The sequence below is a fragment of the Hyperolius riggenbachi genome, chromosome 8 (genome assembly GCF_040937935.1).
Source record: "Hyperolius riggenbachi isolate aHypRig1 chromosome 8, aHypRig1.pri, whole genome shotgun sequence".
In the NCBI taxonomy this organism is placed as follows: domain Eukaryota; kingdom Metazoa; phylum Chordata; class Amphibia; order Anura; family Hyperoliidae; genus Hyperolius; species Hyperolius riggenbachi.
In genome coordinates, this window is record NC_090653.1 from 140,366,426 (window position 1) to 140,387,942 (window position 21,517).

Sequence of the window (21,517 nt, forward strand, 5' to 3'; positions counted from 1 at the left end):
AAAATTTGGTACTGCTGAGCCATTGCCCTTTGAAAAGATGTGAGATTTTGGAAAGTGAAATAGGGAGGCAATGAAATCCTATGGGGGATTTTACCAATTTTGGACCCCTGTAACTCTGGTTTGCAGAGATGTAGGGACCCCATCTTTGGAATCCAAGTCTAACAATATGTCTTCTACCTGCATGAGACATTTCGTGAGATTCAGACTTTGCTAACGGCCATTGCTGCGATTTATGTACGTCACCATCACTACCATTGAAATAGCCCAAATAAACAGGTTTTTGTGACCCTAGGCTATGACCTCTTTGGCCTAGGGGCCCGAAACTCACCAGTCATGTTCCCCCTACGGGTCCCTACAATGCTAGAAAATTAGGTACTGCTGAGCCATTGCCCTTTGAAAAGATGTGAGATTTTGGAAAGTGAAATAGGGAGGCAATGAAATCCTATGGGGGATTTTACCAATTTTGGACCCCTGTAACTCTGGTTTGCAGAGATGTAGGGACCCCATCTTTGGAATCCAAGTCTAACAATATGTCTTCTACCTGCATGAGACATTTCGTGAGATTCAGACGTTGCTAACGGCCATTGCTGCGATTGATGTACGCCACCATCACTACCATTGAAATAGCCCAAATAAACAGGTTTTTGTGACCCTAGGCTATGACCTCTTCGGCCTAGGGGCCCGAAACTCACCAGTCATGTTCCCCCTAAGGGTCCCTACAATGCTAGAAAATTTGCCACTGCTGAGTAATTGCCCTTTGAAAAGATGTGAGATTTTGGAAAGTGAAATAGGGAGGCAATGAAATCCTATGGGGGATTTTACCAATTTTGGACCCCTGTAACTCTGGTTTGCAGAGATGTAGGGACCCCATCTTTGGAATCCAAGTCTAACAATATGTCTTCTACCTGCATGAGACATTTCGTGAGATTCAGACGTTGCTAACGGCCATTGCTGCAATTTATGTACGCCACCATCACTACCATTGAAATAGCCCAAATAAACAGGTTTTTGTGACCCTAGGCTATGACCTCTTCAGCCTAGGGGCCCGAAACTCACCAGTCATGTTCCCCCTAAGGGTCCCTACAATGCTAGAAAATTAGGTACTGCTGAGCCATTGCCCTTTGAAAAGATGTGAGATTTTGGAAAGTGAAATAGGGAGGCAATGAAATCCTATGGGGGATTTTACCAATTTTGGACCCCTGTAACTCTGGTTTGCAGAGATGTAGGGACCCCATCTTTGGAATCCAAGTCTAACAATATGTCTTTTACCTGCATGAGACATTTCGTGAGATTCAGACTTTGCTAACGGCCATTGCTGCGATTTATGTACGTCACCATCACTACCATTGAAATAGCCCAAATAAACAGGTTTTTGTGACCCTAGGCTATGACCTCTTCGGCCTAGGGGCCCGAAACTCACCAGTCATGTTCCCCCTAAGGGTCCCTACAATGCTAGAAAATTTGCCACTGCTGAGTAATTGCCCTTTGAAAAGATGTGAGATTTTGGAAAGTGAAATAGGGAGGCAATGAAATCCTATGGGGGATTTTACCAATTTTGGACCCCTGTAACTCTGGTTTGCAGAGATGTAGGGACCCCATCTTTGGAATCCAAGTCTAACAATATGTCTTCTACCTGCATGAGACATTTCGTGAGATTCAGACGTTGCTAACGGCCATTGCTGCGATTTATGTACGCCACCATCACTACCATTGAAATAGCCCAAATAAACAGGTTTTTGTGACCCTAGGCTATGACCTCTTCAGCCTAGGGGCCCGAAACTCACCAGTCATGTTCCCCCTAAGGGTCCCTACAATGCTAGAAAATTTGGTACTGCTGAGCCATTGCCCTTTGAAAAGATGTGAGATTTTGGAAAGTGAAATAGGGAGGCAATGAAATCCTATGGGGGATTTTACCAATTTTGGACCCCTGTAACTCTGGTTTGCAGAGATGTAGGGACCCCATCTTTGGAATCCAAGTCTAACAATATGTCTTCTACCTGCATGAGACATTTCGTGAGATTCAGACTTTGCTAACGGCCATTGCTGCGATTTATGTACGTCACCATCACTACCATTGAAATAGCCCAAATAAACAGGTTTTTGTGACCCTAGGCTATGACCTCTTCGGCCTAGGGGCCCGAAACTCACCAGTCATGTTCCCCCTAAGGGTCCCTACAATGCTAGAAAATTTGGTACTGCTGAGCCATTGCCCTTTGAAAAGATGTGAGATTTTGGAAAGTGAAATAGGGAGGCAATGAAATCCTATGGGGGATTTTACCAATTTTGGACCCCTGTAACTCTGGTTTGCAGAGATGTAGGGACCCCATCTTTGGAATCCAAGTCTAACAATATGTCTTCTACCTGCATGAGACATTTCGTGAGATTCAGACGTTGCTAACGGCCATTGCTGCAATTTATGTACGCCACCATCACTACCATTGAAATAGCCCAAATAAACAGGTTTTTGTGACCCTAGGCTATGACCTCTTCGGCCTAGGGGCCCGAAACTCACCAGTCATGTTCCCCCTAAGGGTCCCTACAATGCTAGAAAATTTGGTACTGCTGAGCCATTGCCCTTTGAAAAGATGTGAGATTTTGGAAAGTGAAATAGGGAGGCAATGAAATCCTATGGGGGATTTTACCAATTTTGGACCCCTGTAACTCTGGTTTGCAGAGATGTAGGGAACCCATCTTTGGAGCCCAAGTCTAACAATATGTCTTCTACCTGCATGAGACATTTTGTGAGATTCAGACTTGGCTAACGGCCATTGCTGCGATTTATGTACGTCACCATCACTACTATTGAAATAGCCCAAATAAACAGGTTTTTGTGACCCTAGGCTATGACCTCTTTGGCCTAGGGGCCCGAAACTCACCAGTCATGTTCCCCCTAAGGGTCCCTACAATGCTAGAAAATTTGCCACTGCTGAGTAATTGCCCTTTGAAAAGATGTGAGATTTTGGAACTGTAAATAGGAAGCCCAATGAAAGCCTATGGGGGATTTTACCAAATTTGGAGCCCTGTAACTCTAGTTTGCAGAGATGTAGGGAACCCATCTTTGGAGCCCAAGTCTAACAATATGTCTTCTACCTGCATGAGACATTTCGTGAGATTCAGACATTGCTAACGGCCATTGCTGCGATTTATGTACGTCAGACTCGCCACCATTGAAATTGCCCAAATAAACAGGTTTTGTGACCCTAGGCTATGACCTCTTCGGCCTAGGACTGCATTGAACGCGACCCACGCATTGTGCGCATTCTGGACAACACCAATTACTGGGTTTATACCCTTCTGGATCCACGGTACAAACACAATGTTCCAAAACTGCTTGAAGAAAGAGCCAGACAGGTCAAAATGGAAGAATACCAGCAGGCCCTTGTGGAGACTTTAGAGAGGAGATTGACATCCTCCCCCTCCTCTAGCCAGTTGTACGCCGACAGACTGACTTCCGCAAACCCAGGACGACCAGGAGGGCAGCAAACAACACAAGCCGCAGCTAGTGCCCAAAAGGGAATGGTATCGGCAGTGTCCTTGGAGTGGGAAAATTTTCTGACACCCATGCAGCAGCACACAGAACAGCAAGCGTGCAGATCCACCTCCAACACCGATCGCCTGGAGAAGATGGTCAAGGACTACATGTCAGATGGCGTAGCTGTGTTGAACAATCCATCTGCACCCTTCAACTATTGGATATCGAAGCTAGACACCTGGCACAAACTGGCAATGTACGCAATAGAGGTGCTGGCTTGCCCGGCAGCCAGCGTTATGTCGGAACGCTGTTTCAGTGCTGCCGGAGGCATCGTCACAGATCGGCGGCGTATCCGCCTCTCCACAGAAAATGCAGACCGTCTTACTCAAATTAAAATGAATTAATCCTGGATTGGAAACGACTACGCAACACTCCCGGACCCCAACCAAGTAACATGAACAATGAACATCTGTGATGGGTTAGCGTTTCCGGTCCCTGTTTATTGAACCTCTCATCTGTATTACATTTATGACTGCATGGCGACAAAATGCAAATTGCTATCCGCACGCTTCTTGTCCTCATGCAAGGCCTGGGTTGTTGTGTCTCAAAGCGTGGCCTTCTCCTCCTGCGCCACCCTCCTCCTGTTCCATCACGTGTGCTGCTGCTGGGTTAACGTTAACGGTCCCTTTTCCTGGAACCTCTTATATGTATTACATTTATGACTGCATGCCGACAAAAAGCATGTTACCTGTGCAAAGAAAACAGACATTTCCCGCATTTAAAAGACAGTTTTCCCTTTGAAACTTTAAAATCGATTTTCTCAAAAACTATAAGCTCTTTTTGCTAAATTTTTTTCCTCTTGTACCCACTCCCAAGGTGCACATACCCTGTAAATTTGGGGTATGTAGCATGTAAGGAGGCTTTACAAAGCACAAAAGTTCGGGTCCCCATTGACTTCCATTATGTTCGGAGTTCGGGTCGAACACCCGAACATCGCGGCCATGTTCGGCCTGTTCGGCCCCGAACCCGAACATCTAGATGTTCGCCCAACACTATTACAGACCACCCACCCAGACAATGTTACAGCCGATCCACCCACCCAGACCCAGGTAATGTTACAGCCGACCCACCCACCCAGACCCAGGTAATGTTACAGCCCACCCACCCAGACCCAGGTAATATTACAGCCCACCCAGACCCAGGTAATATTACAGCCCACCCAACCACCCACACCCAGGTAATATTACAGCCCACCCACCCACACCCAGGTATTACTACAGCCCACCCACCCAGACCCAGGTAATATTGCAGCCCACCCATCCAGACCCAGGTAATATTGCAACCAGACCCAGGTAGTATTACAGCCTACCCATCCACCCACACCCAGGTAATATTACAGCCCAACCACCCAGACAATATTACAGCCCACCCACCGAGACCAGGTAATATTACAGCCCAGTCAACCACCCACCCAGACCCAGGTAATATTACAGCCCAGGACCCAGGTAATATTACAGCCCACCCACCCAGACCCAGGTAATATTACAGGACACCCACCCACCTGGACCCAACTAATATCACAGCCCACCCACCGGGACCCAAGTAATATTACAGCCCACCCACCCGGACCCAGGTAATCTTTTAGATCACTGGATATTTTTTAGCCCACCCACCCTCACAGGTAATTTTTTAGCCCACACACCCACCTACACTCCCTCCCAACCAGATAATCTTTTAGCTCACCATGCCTCCCGACCAGATAATCTTTTAGCTCAACCACCCTCCCGAACAGGTAATTTTTTAGCCCACCCACCCACCTGCAGCACTTTACAGAGTACATCGTTGTCACTCACTGTCCTCAGAGGAGCTCAGACTCTACTGCTACCATAGTCATACTCGAATGTCTTACCATATTATTATGTATTTATATAACACTGACATCTTCTGCAGCACTTTACAGAGTACATAGTCATGTCACTGACTGTCCCCAGAGGAGATCACAATCTTATCCTACCATAGTCATAGTCTAATGCCCTACCATATTATTATTATTATTATTATTATTATGTATATAGCTCTGACATCTTCTGCAGCATTTTACAGAGTACATAGTCACACCGCTGACTGTGCTCACCCCAGTGGCATCCTCCTTTCCCCTCCTCCCGGCAATTATCACCCTCCTCTCCCTTCCTCCCCACTCCAGTGGCACCGTCCTCTCCCCTACTCCCCACCATGTACCACCCTCCTCTCTCCCAACCCTGTAGCAACCTTCTCCCCACCTAGTGGCACCTCCCTCCCCCCCATAGTTGCACCCACCTCTTCCCTTCTCCCCACCCAGTGTCACCCTCCTCCTACAGAGTTGTATGCTTCTCTTCCATCCTCCCCACCCAGTGGCACCCTCAACCCACCTAGTGGCATCATCCTCCACACCCAGTGGCACCCTCCTCTCCCCCACTCCTCCGTTAGGGCCCCCAAGCTACACCTTCCCCCCTTACCCAGGAGGAGCTGCGGGTAGGGTGGGGGGGCCCAAGAGAAAAATTTGCTATGGGGCCCAAGAGAAAATCTTGCTATGGGGCCCAGCCATTCCTAGCTACGCCCCTGGCAATTACGCATAGTGCAAAGCGTTGTGCTTATACCCGCATGCAGAAAATTTTACACATTAATTTACTCTTTAAATACATATACCTGGAACTCTATGCGTACATTCCCCTTTCCAATGCGTAAATTTGTAAGCATACAATCGAATGCGGAAAATAAGACGCGAGTAACGCATTCGTAGTTCACTACGTAATACACATGTTAACTACGCATAGTGGGCTTAAGCTACGCGTAGCTGTACTTTGCTATGCGTAAATTCGCAAGCGTAGTTTTGAAATGTCACCTACAAACTATGATGCGTAGATGCGAACTACGATGCGTAAATTCGCACTGGCGTAGTTTCTGCTCATCCCTGTTGTGGATATTGTTTAAGAAGTCAAAGAGACTATAACGAAGTGTTTGGAACAAAGTCCACTGAGACTACCTGGAAACCTTGGAAACTTTATGATACCTTTTTAAACGGGCGTCAGCTAACTCCCAAAAGTATGAGTGTTGAATGTGGTGGTTTTAAACTTTTGATCAATTGATATCTGTGTATATTATACTTATTTATCATTAATAAATACAATATATTACAATAATTTATGTCCACCAGCACTGCCTTTGTGCCTGTATGGATATCTATACTGTGTTAAAGTACACATGAACTGAGAGGGATACAGAGGCTGCAATATGTGTTTCTTTTTAAACAATACTGATTGCCTGACAGTACTGCTCATCTCTTTGGCTGTATTAGCATCTGAATCACATGCCTAAAACAAGGATGAGGCTAATCCAGTCAGATTTCAATCAGAAATACCTGATCTGCATATGATTATTCAGGCTCCATGGCTAAAAGTATTAGAGGCAGAAGTCTAGCAGGACAGCCAAGCAATTTGCATTGTTTTAAAGGAAATAAATATAGCTAACGCCATATCCCTCTCAGTTCATAATATGCTTTAAGTCCAAGATCAATAGGGATGAAAGAGCACAAGGTATCTCTATGCCAATATGCCATTTGTACCCTGGGGTGAAAAAATAGCATACATTAAAACCCAATAATAATTATTTAATCTTATATAATTCTGTGATTTCCCCCCAATACCAATTTCTGATTTACCATTTTTCCGATTTCCAATTTCCCAATTTTCAGTTTTTTTATGATGTCTTATTTTCCTATTTCTGAGGAGTATTTTATTTGTAATTTTTTTGTATCAGAGAATGCAAAAAAAAAAAAAAAAACTTGGCTGAATTCCGATTTTTGTATTCCGATGTCTAAGTTCTGATCGCATAATGGCGAATTCCAATCGGAAACGCTGAAATTTCAATTCTGCAGAATCTGAAAGAGCCAGTGGTGTAGCTAAGGAGCTGTGGGCCCCGATGCAAGTTTTACAATAGGGCCCCCCAAGCATTCTATAGATAACAATTTTGCCAATGGCAACTACAGTGTCAGAGGTGCAAAAAGTGGATGAGAAACTGATTGTTAATGATTACCACTATTCAAAGTATCTATAGAAGTGATTATTATGAGCACAGGACCAATAGAGAGCTAATATTGCAGTATAGGGGGGGGGGAGGGTCTTTCAGGGCCCCTCTGGCCCAAGGGCCACGGTGCAGATGTAACCTCTGCAACCCCTATTGCTACGCTCCTGGAAAGAGCATATTATGTGTGAACACATGCATTAAAAGGGAGGGGGGACACCAAGAGCCCAATAGTGTGATATTGTATAGATGAAAAATAATAATGAGTAATATAACAATTTAATACTCACAAACCAGGGTTACCATTGGGCAACCACTGTGAAGGCAGGTGTGGAGATTAACCTGACCCGACTCAGGATTAAAAGTCGCTCTCTGTAGATGGGAAAAAGATGGGTACAACCCTCCACCAAGGGTGGACTTAGCAATATGTAGAAGCTTTCTAGAGGTGCCAATAGAATTGGCCTGATGAAGCGGGATTGAGCCCGTGAAACTCGTTGCCTATTTTTACTGTGGAGTATAAATAAATTGTTCTTTGACTGTTGATGCCACAGTCCTTCCTTTGTTTGCTTTGTCCGCATGGATGGGATAGGTCCACCACTGCCCCACCTGTTTGAAGCTCGTTTAAGTGACTTTTATTCTATTGGCGCCTCTGGAAAGCTTCTACGTACATGCATTAAAAGCCACATTATACAGTTAAAAGGATATAGAAGACTGGGGATAGGTTTATGTAAATATACAGTATTGGAATGTTTGCAAATCACTATGATAGTCCAAGATAAAGAAATGATAGCCCTTATTTATAACTAAACTGGCTTAAAAAAAAACACCAGCTTGATAAATTGTTTAGTAAGTAAACAGATTTAGACATTCATTTTTCAACGGTAACTTTCCATTGCAGATTATCATTTCATTACTATGGAGACAGCAGTAACAAGCAGACTTCTTTCACTTGGACAGTCTACCTGTAGCTGGCAGGAAAATAAGCTGTGAATAACTTTTTTTGTACATTTAGCTTGCATTAACGTCACATGGCTTTTTCAAAGCTGCCTTATAAAGAATGACTTGTGTTAATATGCACTAGTGAATCTATTATCAATGTGAGTGAAGGAAGAATTATTTTAGCTGTTCATATTTTTTTTACTGTTTAAACAAATAGATTCTATCTTTCAACAGCAGCACTGATGGATTTTTATTTTTTGTATGGAGGTCTTCTTTAATCTCTTTCAATAATATTACACACACACTCACTATATCATGTTTTTTGTCTTTGTTAGCATATTAGATATGAATATTAATTAACATGGCAAAGTTTGCAAACATTACTTTTTATTCTTGAAGAAAACCCGAGGTGGGGTTCTAACAATGATATCTGCACACAGAGGCTGGGTCTGCCTATACTGTCCAACCCCTGTTGCTATCTCAATCCCCCCTATGTTCCCCCTGCACTCTGCTATGCCCCCATAAATCACAGCCACGCTGTTGACACGCAGTGGGCTGTGTTTACATATTCAGTGTCAGTCTCGCCGCTCCCCCCCACCTCCTGCATAGCTCCGGTCCCCACCCGCCCCCCTTCCCTCCAATCAGCGGAGAGAGGAGGGATGCGGGTGGGGACTGGAGCTATGAAGGAGGCGGGGGGAGCGGCAAGACTGACACTGCATAGATAAACACAGCCCGCTGCGACACGCTATGTGTCAACAGTGCGGCTGTGATTTCAGGGGCATGGCAGAGCGCAGGGGGGCTTAGGGGGGATTGATATAGCAACAGAGGCTGGGCAGTATAAGCAGACCCAGCCTCTGTGTGCAGATATCATTGTCAGAACCCCACCTCGGGTTCTCTTTAAGTTTGCACTTTCCTTTATTCAGTCCTTTTTATAGCCTATAGTACATTTAACAGCAAAACACATCAAAGCAAGAGCATGAAAAGCTACCTTGCCCCCAACAGAGCTCCTTTAAGACAGGTTTACAAATGAGGCTTCCTCTGATTCAGACATCTGAAAATAAAACACTTCTTCAAAGAGAAGATAACAGAAAGACAGTCTAACCACTTCTCTCTGGTTATGATAGTTAATACTGTAATCGTCTTTTCATGTTTTCCTTGCTGATAATAACATTTAAATTATTAGTAAGAATAAAGAGGACATTTAATTAAAGCAGAATTTTAGCCTAAATATTAAGTAGAACATGCATTCAACAGAAGCTCAAGCTATATAAAATAAATGTATTACTTGAGACAACAGACATTTTTTTGCTTCTGTGTCAATCCTTTTTCACCATATCAGGCTAACTGCATATTTAGGATATGATGATTGCTTTTTTTTATACAAGCATGCAGCCAGTTGAGTCAAAACACATGATAATCTGCATATTTACTCTGGGTCAGTAGTTCAATAAGTATTCAAGTATAAATTCAGTAAAAAATGGAAGTTGCTTGTGTAGTAGAGATGTCTGTCTCAAGTAAAGCCCAACTACACCCAAAACTTTTGTTTGTTTCACTTTTTAGTTGGGTAGAGAGAAATTAGAATGTTAGAATGTTTTCCATTTTGTTACTGCTGTCCATGGCCAGTGCTACAATAAAAGCAAAAGGGCATAGTTGCCCCCTTTCTTGGAGTCTCCCTTTGCCTCTTAAATAAATGTCCTGCTGTCACCCTCTCTTTTGCTCAGTGGGGTAGCTTAGGAGCTCTGGGCTCCAGTGCAAGTTTTACATTGGGCCTGCCAAGCACTCTATGCAGAACAATTGATACGGTGCACCAAAACCTGCACACCTGTCTCTAACAGCAAAAGTGTGCACTGGACACACAGAACAGCAATATAACGATAGCAATAAAGAAAAAAAAGAACACAGCCCTTACAAGGGCTTTTGGGTTATCTAGTTGGTGAACTACTGTAGCAGCACTGCACACCTTTCTCCAACAGCAATATACATAACAGGGGGGAAAAAACTACAGCCCTTATAAGGGCTGTTGGGTTATCCAGATGGTGAAGTAGTACTGTAGCAGCAATAACAGCACTTGACGCACAGAACAGCAAGGTAACTATGCTATCCCTATCAGCAGCACAGCTCTCCCTAATATGCCTAGCATAGCAGCCAAATGCAGACTGTAAATTGGCTTCTGTGCTGATGGTTTTATGGGAGTGTGTGGTCCAGGAGGGAAGGATACCTGATTAGCTGCCAAATGTCTGCTGACTCTGGGGTGAGGGGTAAATTTTTGGCTCCATGCATATGTATAGGGGTGGATCAAACTCACCATCTGTTTGCTGACAGGCAAATGGCTGATGATCACCGGGAACTGTCCACTGGCAAAACATTTGGGCCATCACTAATGTTTAACCCATTCGCGTTCCGTCATTTTCACTTGAGCAATGTTTACCTCCCGTTCATTAGCCTATAACTTTATCACTACTTATCACAATGAACTGATCTATATCTTGTTTTTTTTCCGCCACCAATTAGGCTTTCTTTGGGGGGTACATTTTGCTAAGAACCACTTTACTGTAAATGCATTTTAACAGGAAGAATAAGAAAAAAAAGGGAAAAAATCATTATTTCTCAGTTTTCAGCCATTATAGTTTTAAAATAATACATGCCTCCATAATTAAAACTCACATATTGTATTTGTCCATATATCCCGGTTATTACACAGTTAAAATTATGTCCCTATCACAATGTATGACGACAATATTTTATTTGGAAGTAATGGTGCATTTTTTCCGTTTTGCATCTATCACTATTTTCAAGTTAATCTTTACATTGATATTTAAAAAGTTTAGACCCTTAGGTAAATATTTACATTTTTTTATTGTAAGGTTTTTTTTTTATATTAAACATTTTATTTGTGTATTTTTAGGAGGGTGGGCTGTAAACAACAGTTTTATAATGTAAATGTGTGTTGAGTTTTATTTTTTTTACTTTTAGTTGTAGTTTTACTTTTTGGCCACAAGATGGCGGCCATGAGTATGTTTACATGACGTCACTCTAAGCGTAACATACGCTTAGAGAGACGCATGGGGGACATTGAAGCCAGAAAAAGCGAAGCTTCCGAGAGAAGCTGTCACTTTTTCAGTGGGGGAGAGGAATCAGTGATCGGGCACCATAGCCCGATTCACTGATTGCCTGACTAACAAACCGCGGGCCGGGAGCGCGCGTGCACACGCGCGATCGGCTGCGGGAGCGTGCATGTTTCCTGAACGTAGTTTCTACGTCCAGGAACCAAAATAGGTTACATATACGGAATGGAACTTAACAGAGCAATTGTGAGGCACATTGGGGAAACTAGAATATAGAGTTCACTGGTAAGATGTGAGTATCTGTTCTTCTGGTATACAAGTGGAGGCCTAAATCTTGATCAGAAATCACCCATAACCTCACTTAAATTGCAACTTAAAGTGATTTTTTGTTTTACTAATACTAAAGTTGTAAATGGGATGACATGAATGCATACATATCAGATAGACAGACACAGACTAGAGATAGCAGTGGAGGAAGGTCAGGAGCTAAGAGATAGATTTGGATTTCTACAGCATAGATTTGATATTGGAAATATGTTTAATTGTCCCATGCCATAAAAGTGTCAAAGATTGGAACCTTGTGGAAATTACTGCATTTTAAGTTGCAACATTGTGCCAGAGATCGCTGTACAGCTGTAATACTGGTATTTTTGAATCTCTGGCAGATGAACCTATTATTTGCAATAAAAAATGATGTGTGGTCCATCTCCCAAGCCTTTTAAAACCCTTATCACCCAAGCAGGTTGGTATTGCCATAATTCAGAGCCTGGACCGTGTGGGGGGTGCTTCCCACCCTGAGCCATACCAGCCCGCATGGTCCATGATATATGGGGGGGGGGCTATGGAAGAGAGCGGGATTGTTTGATTGTTTGTATATATATATATATATATATATATATATATATATATATATATATATATATATATATATATATTGTAGAGGTCAGAGGTCATTGGGGCTGGGTGCTGGATGGGAGGTATATATCTCCAGTGTTTGGACTGTGGTCCCTTTAAAACCTTGTGTGGTCCCTTTAAAACCTTGTGTGGCAGTTGCTGCTTGTGTGTTCTTTCAGAGCCGGACTCCTGGGATGGGAGCGAAGGAGGGGCGGGCCTTCCCATCCCACCTAGGTACACACCTAGTTGTCAGTGGGGCTGAGAAAGCCTCACTAATGTTATGTTGATGAGATGCTAATTATGCATAAGAAGCAGCCTCACAGGCAGTCTGAGAGGAGGTGTTTGGTGGAGTAGCATGTCAGCTACTGGATCTCCTGTGAAGGAGGATTGGTGATCACTTGCTGGAAGCCAAACCACACTGTGGATTGCTGTGAGTGTGGCTTTGCCTGTTGGAACTATACTTGATTTGAAAATACTGGACTTTTCACTACAAAAGCTGATGTAAGCTTACTGTTTATTTTCCTAATTACTGCTGAAGCTAAGCTGTTTATGTTCTGCTGCACAATAAACGGACTTTGTTTATACATCTGTGTAGAGAGAGAGAGAGACAGAGAGAGATTATGATACAAGCCATGTGCTTAAATGAAGAACTTGATTACAGCAAGGAGAGACATATGATGTTTAGACAATGCATACTAGTGCAAGATTGGAAATCAATAGTGATCATACTGTACCAGAACAGTCCAGCACCAGTAAAAAAAAAAATGTCCAGATGGAACAAGTAAGGGCAGAGGGAGCTCATTATCTCATAATCTATCCAAACATCAGTGGCCCAGCCCTTGTAGCACTTGTCCCTGATCCCATAATTCTACTTAAAGTGAATGATTGTCTGGGTAATTTCCAGAAAACCTGGTTTCCTTAGGTTTCCCTGGTTTCCTTGCACCTTGACAATAGAGACATTGGAACCCATTTATTTTTCTAAATATATATAGTTCAGGGCCGCCACCAGAAAATTTGGGGCCCCTCACACATCATCAGGCCTAGGCCCCCCCTCCCTGGGCCCACCCACTGGTTGCTGTGCCCACCCACTAGCCACCCCGTGTCTGTGCGCAAAGTGCACTGCGGCGAAAAATTTGTATGGCTCCGACACTGAGGAAAGCGGCATACACAGCCTGATGTAGCAAAAAGTGGGCGTGGTCATGACATGTTGTGGGTGAAACCAAATAGTAGCAAAATACTGGTAGTCCCTGGTTAACATATGAGATAGGGACTTGTAGGTCCGTTCTTATCCTTTATCCGTTTTGTCCCCCTCTTTTCTTCCTGTGCCTCTTTTGGGAACCTCATGTTCCCGTCTCATCTCTTTTCTCCCTGTTCCTCTTTTGTCCACCTCTGTTAGCCCTGTACTTTTATCCCCCTGTGTTACCTCTTGTCTCCTTCTGTCTCAGTTCACACCCAGGGCCGGCCCGCCCATGAGGCGGGGTGAAACTTTTGCCTCAGGCGGCACTTCTGGGAGGGCGGCACCCACCCATCTGTGGGTGTGGGGGGCTGCCCGAACTGGAGTGGATAGCAGGCAGGAAAGGGGTATTGGGCCTAGTGGCGGGGAGGGGGATCGGACCCCCCTCCCTCACCTTGGTCCCCGTCCTCCGCTCCCCTCCAGCTTTAAAAAGTTAAGTTTCTGCCGCTATTGTAAGAGGCACGGGCGGGGATCACTCACCTTTTCCGCGTTCTAGCGTGCGCTCCACTGACGTCACTTCCTGCTACGCCGCCCACTGTATTGTAAGTGGACGGTGCTACAGGAAGTGACGTCAGTGGAGCGCACGTTGGAACACGGAAAAGGTGAGTGATCCCCGCCTGTGCCTCTTACAATAACTGCAGCAACTTAACTTTTTAAAGCTGGAGGCGAGCGCAGGACGGGGGACCCAGGCGAGGGCCCAATACCCGCTTCCTGCCCGCTATCCCCTCCAGCTCGGCAGCTCCTTACACCCACGGCTGTGGGGGGGGGGGGGGGGGGGGTGGGGGCGGTTGGGAAGCGGCGATTTCTTTTAAGTTTTCCTCAGGCGGCAAAAAGTCTAGGCCCGGGCCTGCTCGCACCCCTGCCCTAGCCAGGTATAGGTGCCCCCAGTATAGGTTGCAAGGTATAGGTTCCCCCAGTATAAGCAGCCAGCTATAGGTGGTGCCCCAGTATAGGTAACCTGGTGAAGATGCCCCAGTATAGGTAGCTTGGTATAGCTGGTGCTCCAGTATAGGCCAGCAAGATACAGGCGCCCCCAGTATAGATATTCAACTATAGTTGGTGCCCTGGTATAAGTAGCCTGGTATAGTTGCCCCCAGTATAGGTAGCCAGGTATGGGTGGTGCACTAGTATAGGTTAGCCAGGTACAGGTGCCCCCAGTATAGGTAGCAAGCTATAGGCTCTCCAGTATAAGTAGAGTTGGGCCGAACGGTTCGCCGGCAAACGTGGTTCGCGCGAACGTAGGTGGTTTGCGTGCGGGTACCGCACGCGAACCTTTTGCGGAAGAAGTTCGGTTCGCCCCATAATGCACTGAGGGTCAACTTTGACCCTCTACATCACAGTCAGCAGGCCCAGTGTAGCCAATTAGGCTACACTAGCCCCTGGAGCCCCACCCCCCTTATATAAGGCAGGCAGCGGCGGCCATTACGGCCACTCGTGTACCTGCATTAGTGAGAGTAGGGCGAGCTGCTGCAGTCTCTCATATAGGGAAAGATTAGTTAGGCTTAACTTCTTCCTGGCTGCATACCTGTTCTGTTCAGTGAGCCCTCAGCCCACTGCATACCTGTACTGTGATCCTGCCACTGCATACCTGTTCAGTGATCCTGCCACTGCATACCTGTTCTGTTCAGTGAGCCCTCAGCCCACTGCATACCTGTACTGTGATCCTGCCACTCCATACCTGTTCAGTGATCCTGCCACTGCATACCTGTTCTGTTCAGTGAGCCCTCAGCCCACTGCATACCTGTACTGTGATCCTGCCACTCCATACCTGTTCAGTGATCCTGCCACTGCATACCTGTTCTGTTCAGTGAGCCCTCAGCCCACTGCATACCTGTACTGTGATCCTGCCACTCCATACCTGTTCAGTGATCCTGCCACTGCATACCTGTTCTGTTCAGTGAGCCCTCAGCCCACTGCATACCTGTACTGTGATCCTGCCACTCCATACCTGTTCAGTGATCCTGCCACTGCATACCTGTTCAGTGATCCTGCCACTGCATACCTGTTCTGTGAACCCGCCACTGTATACCTGTTCTGTTCAGTGGACCCGCCACTGTATACCTGTTCTGTGAACCCGCCACTGTATACCTGTTCTGTTCAGTGGACCCGCCACTGTATACCTGTTCTGTTCAGTGGACCCGCCACTGTATACCTGTTCTGTTCAGTGGACCCGCCACTGTATACCTGTTCAGTGAACCCGCCACTGCATACCTGTTGTGTTCAGTGAACCTGCCACTGCATACCTGTTCTGTGAACCCGCCACTGTATACCTGTTCTGTTCAGTGGACCCGCCACTGTATACCTGTTTAGTGAACACGCCACTGCATACCTATTGTGTTCAGTGATCCTGCCACTGCATACCTGTTCTGTGAACCCGCCACTGTATTCCTGTTCAGTGAACCCGCCACTGCCGTCACTACACAAACAGCTGTTTGCGGTGCGTTACACAGTGAGTTTGGTGTGTCAGTGTGAAGCAGTACCTTAATTACACTACCTGATTGATGTATACACATGCAAGATGTTTTAAAGCACTTTAGGCCTGTCATTTAGCATTCAATGTGATTTCTGCCCTTAAAACGCTGCTTTGCGTCAAATCCAGATTTTTCCCGGGGACTTTTGGCGTGTATCCCACTCCGCCATGCCCCCCTCCAGGTGTTAGACCCCTTGAAACATCTTTTCCATCACTTTTGTGGCCAGCATAATTATTTTTTTTTTCAAAGTTCGCATCCCCATTGAAGTCTATTGCGGTTCGCGAACTTTAACGCGAACCGAACGTTCCGCGAAAGTTCGCGAACCCGGTTCGCGAACCTAAAATCGGAGGTTCGGCCCAACTCTAAGTATAAGTACCCAAGTGTAGGTGGTGCCCTAGTATAGGTAGCCAGGTATAGGTGGTGCCCCAGTATAAGTAGCTAGGTATAGGTGGTTCCAGCCCCAGTATATGTAGCCAGGTATAGGTGGTGGCCCAGTATAGGTAGCCTGTAGCCAGATATAGGTAGTGCCCCAGTATAGAAAGTCCGCTGTAGTGGGCTCACTCATCTGCTCCCCACGTTCAAGCGCTGATGTCACTCTTCTCTCAGTGCTGGAACGCGGTGTGCTCTTTAGTGAGCCAAAGGCCGGCAGCCAGCACATGTAGCCCTTCCAGCACTTTGGTGTAGTGTCAGTTGCCACCCCCCCCCCCCTGATGGCTGCCCTGTTTAAGTTACTGGTGGATCTCTTCCAAAATACATGATACATTTATTGTTTAGTTATTCTATTTTCTTTAAAGTGAGTTTGCAGCCCCATTCTTTTTGTTTTGAAATGTTGTTCTTTTCTGTACATTCCTTAATAGTGTACTTTATTCGAACATTAATGTCTGAATAGATGTGCAATTGTTATAATCATTGATTCTGACATGCTTTATATTTATATATATATATATATATATATATATATATATATAGAGAGAGAGAGAGAGAGAGAGAGAGAGAGAGAGAGAGAGAGAGAGAGAGAGAGAGAGAGAGAGAGAGAGAGAGAGAGAGAGAGAGCGAGAGAGCGAGAGAGAGAGCGCGCGCGAGAGAGAGAGAGAGAGAGAGAAAGAAAGAGGGGGGGGGGGGGCAGAGGGAAAGAAAGAGAGCGAGAGAGAGAAAGAAAAAAAGCAAGAAAGGAAGAAAGAAAGAAAGAAAGAGGAATAAGATGGACATACAGGTTCCCTTCACATGCACATTGTAATAACATATTTAGGTGGATATATCACTGGTTTTCAAGATTTGTTGTTTTAGTTTAACACATGCTTAAGTTTAGCAGCAGAATGGATTATTTTAGTAAAGAAAACTTGGTGCAGTAGAACCCAATTACCATACCGAACTCTTCAAAATTAATTTCTCATAACTGGATCCTTCAGACACACTAAATATTATGCATTACTCAACAATGTAGCATTCCCTGTGCTGATATCATTATAGATACTATTGCCTTTCTCAAGCAACTTGTCTCATCAAAGAAAGAATCCTAGCTGTTGTTGCAATATTTAAATTACAGTGTTTATTCTTCCCATTTGATATTCATGCTTGTACAGAAGAAGATAAACCACTCTTAGACTTAGGTCAATTGCATTAAGAGAGTGGCATACAAAATATCCTAAAAAGAACTAAAAAGGGTATTTAGATGTAAATAGATAACTACCAAAGGCACATCATTAAAATTTTACCAATGCTAAAGCAAAAAAACTTGGAAATAGGGTAAGAATAAGCCCCAGTCTGCTCATTTCTTGTGAAGGATCCACACTTACCCTCAGGGCCCTTTCACAGTAGTGCGGTGCATCGCAGCAATTTACCGCCCTGCTACCACAGGGAAATGAAAGTCTATGGCTGCTTTCATATTACTTGCAGTGCGCCAGAAGTGCTCAATCTAACACGCTTCCAAAAAGACGTTACCGTGCATATCTGCGTTGACACGGGGCAGACCAGAAGTCATGTAAGTGTATGGCAATGCAGGGATATTTAAAATGCTGGCAGCGGCAGTGTAGCAACATTGCGAGGCGCATGCGCAGAAGTGTATTTTTGCAACACTCTTCCGTACACTCGAAACAGGTAGTGACCGCAAGCATGCACCACTTCCTGCTTGGATGGATGCCAGATAGGGAATACCACATAGTAACGCGGTATTCCCCGAAGGCCTGTTTTTGGCAGTGCGGTGCAGCCATCGCTCCGGTGACGGCAACTTGCAGTGTGAAGTTGGCGTCCAGGTCACGTCATGTAAAAGTAAAGTTGCATTTTAAAACATTTTCTAAACAGAGAAACTCATATCAAGAGTATAGTTTTCTTTTCTTCTATCCAAGTGGTGAAATCAAGGTTTCTACACACCAGGCCTCTATATTTGAGGTAATCGACATTATTCAGTAACCGCCACATGTAATTAATTCACTCTTCACACTTTAGTATTCCCTATGTAAACTATTTTTATATATTCTTTGTAGCATAAAGTATCAAAAAGCATGTTATCTCTTCAAGGGCAACAGAGCCTCCGGCAGGATAAAGGGTGCTAGGAAACAAAGGCAGATAACAAGTGAGAAATGGTGAAATTTTTGAGATCAAATTCCCAGAAGTGCACGCTATAGCTTAAAAAGGGATGCCTGAGAGCGAGCAACTTGAAGAATGATACTATATAATGGTATAGAACAAAGGAAGTTGTAAGATTAGAAACTTTGATGCTGATAACTGGAGCTATCACTTTGTTAAAATATAATCACCTTTAAGTCAAAACACTTAAATTTAATATTGTTACAGTAGATTAGAAGTTTAAATCCCAAACAGAGAAAAGAAATCACAAATGTATAATATATCTTTAATGAGAGGTAAAATTGTTGAAACAACGGGAATAATCTTCTGCCAGAAAACAAGAGGACAATGTGAAGGTGCTTGGCTGCAGTTTGGGTCTAGGTTAAGACACCACCCACTCAAACAGATTTGGAGATGAAAAAATGTAATGTTAGTTGATGGCAATTCACTAGATCTTACAGAGAGTGGTCATAGGCTCATAGCCATTCAGATATCATAGATGTAAAATCAGCAGAAAGTGGTCAACACAGCACCAAGCAGAAGCTTGCAACAGGTATCTTGCAGAGCATGGCCAGTAGAAAGCATAGCTCAGCAAGAAGTATCCAATATAGCAAGAATAGCTAAAATTGGTAGTAACAGAGGTTTAGTAGATTGTGGCCAGCTGCATGCAGAGCTTGGTAATAGGGATAACATAGGAGGCAGTCAGAAACAAAGTCATCAACAGGTATTCAGTGGAAAGTCCAGGCAGATTACAAGTCAGAATTAAAGTTGGAAAATGCAGGACTGAAATCAGACAAAATGTTAAGATCAGGAATAGGGATCTGGAAATAAGCTGGCATCAACTGTCATCCAGTAAGGTGAACATGTGTCAGGGGCTGATACCAGTGCACTCCACTAATGCTCCCATTCATCAGTATAAGTGCTTTGTGCTTAGGTAAAAAGTGATATCAAACTTGTTTTTTTTTTTTTTTTGTAATATCTTGCTTAGTGAGCACTTTAAAGGTATTTATGTCTTTTTCTAATAGAAATCAAACTACTATTTATGCATTAATGATACATGGGGCTTGATTCACAAAGCCGTGCTAACTGTTAGCACGCTGGTAAAAAGCCCATTATCACGCCTAAACTCAGTTTAGGCGTGATAAGTACTGCTTTTTTATACAACACTAAGCAAGAGTAAAATGCAATAAAGTGCTGCGCAAAGTTTACACGCGCAATGCCATTAAACCCTATGTGACGTTTCACACACCGGACTTTGCACATGCAAAACTTTGTGCGCAAGTTTTTCCTTAAAAGCGGTGCTAACCTACTTAGTGCAATGCTTATCACGCCCAAAAGTCTTTTTGTGAATCAAGCCCATAGTGTTCAAAAGTTCTTATTATTTATATAAGAAAAGTCCGTTATACTCCTTAGTTTTAAAACTACAATATAGTAATAGTATTATTGAAGACTATCCTGGAATCTCAGTAGGGAAATTTCAGTCCCCCATTTTCCAGGAAATATATCTCAGGTTAAGTGGTAATATTTAAGTTGTATTTTATTGAAAATGTTTTGGACACATTTTTAAAAATGTATAAGTGTATATATTAAGATCCTTGTACACTATACACTGTAATTATTCAATTGGTCCTTGATATTTTATTCATTTGATGTAATTTTGATGATGACGTTACTAAGATAGGTCATTGAAATGACTGTATTACAATTTTAAAATTTTTTAATAAATATTGAAACCTAAAGGTATTTTATGGGAAAGCTATGAAAATATGTCCTTAGAAAAAAAGTCAGGAATAAAATTAATAAGATATGGGCCATAGAGTAATTATGATGGAGAGTGAGTGGCAATTCGGTCACAACTACATTTAACGTTTACTGCATTCAAGAAAAGATAGCTGTCCTGAGTAAAGGTTGCCCCCCCCCCCCCCCACACACACACACACACACCTATCCCAAATCCCTAGTGGTGGAGTCGTTAATGAGTTGCAGCAAATAGATTTATTCCACCTGCCTTGTGATCCTTTCATTCCTCCAGCCCAGCCTTGAGAATGCCCGGGTATTTGGGCAAAACATGCAGGCTATTGAAGTAAAAGATACCCTGACTGTTACTATGCACTCTGGCCACAGAGGGAGCACATCCACATTTGCAGTTAACCTAGTCTGCTCTGACAGGTGTCCCACTTGAGATGTAGAGCTGAGACCTGAGTACCGTAGTTGTTTGGAACCAGGCCACCCCATAGGGTCGTAAGGACCAATGCCAATCATTTTGCAGGCACAGCTGTATTATTCCAGTGGTAAGATCCCTTTCCTCCATGCCGCATCCCTGTGTCTTCTCCTCCTATATCATATGAAAAAAAGCTGTGATCGCTCGTGCAGGGTTTGTGTATATATTATTTTTTTTTAAAATAAATCGGCCTATTGTATTTGTTTTTCCACCCTCCCCCCACCACCTAATGACAGTGATCAGCTGTCATAGGCATCAGCGTATGAGAGCTCCTTAGCCTGCAGAGGGGACAGCCGAGCAACACGGCTGACCCTAGTACAGTGCTGCTGTAGAATGCAGTGCTGTACAGTGTAAATAGATGGCGGTTTTGCCGTCTAACAGTCTCCTGTTAGGCGACAGGCGGCACCATTTTATTTGAGGTCTTCTATTGACCATTTTATGCGCGCTACTTTTTTGGGGTTCCCAGTGCACGGGCCCCGTATGTGAGTTTCTTTTATCCTTGTTTTTAAATAGTTTTACTTGTTATGTAATAAAGACGGTTTACACTTAAATGTGCCGTACATCTCTTTCATGTCACTATCCTACTGGACTCCTCTT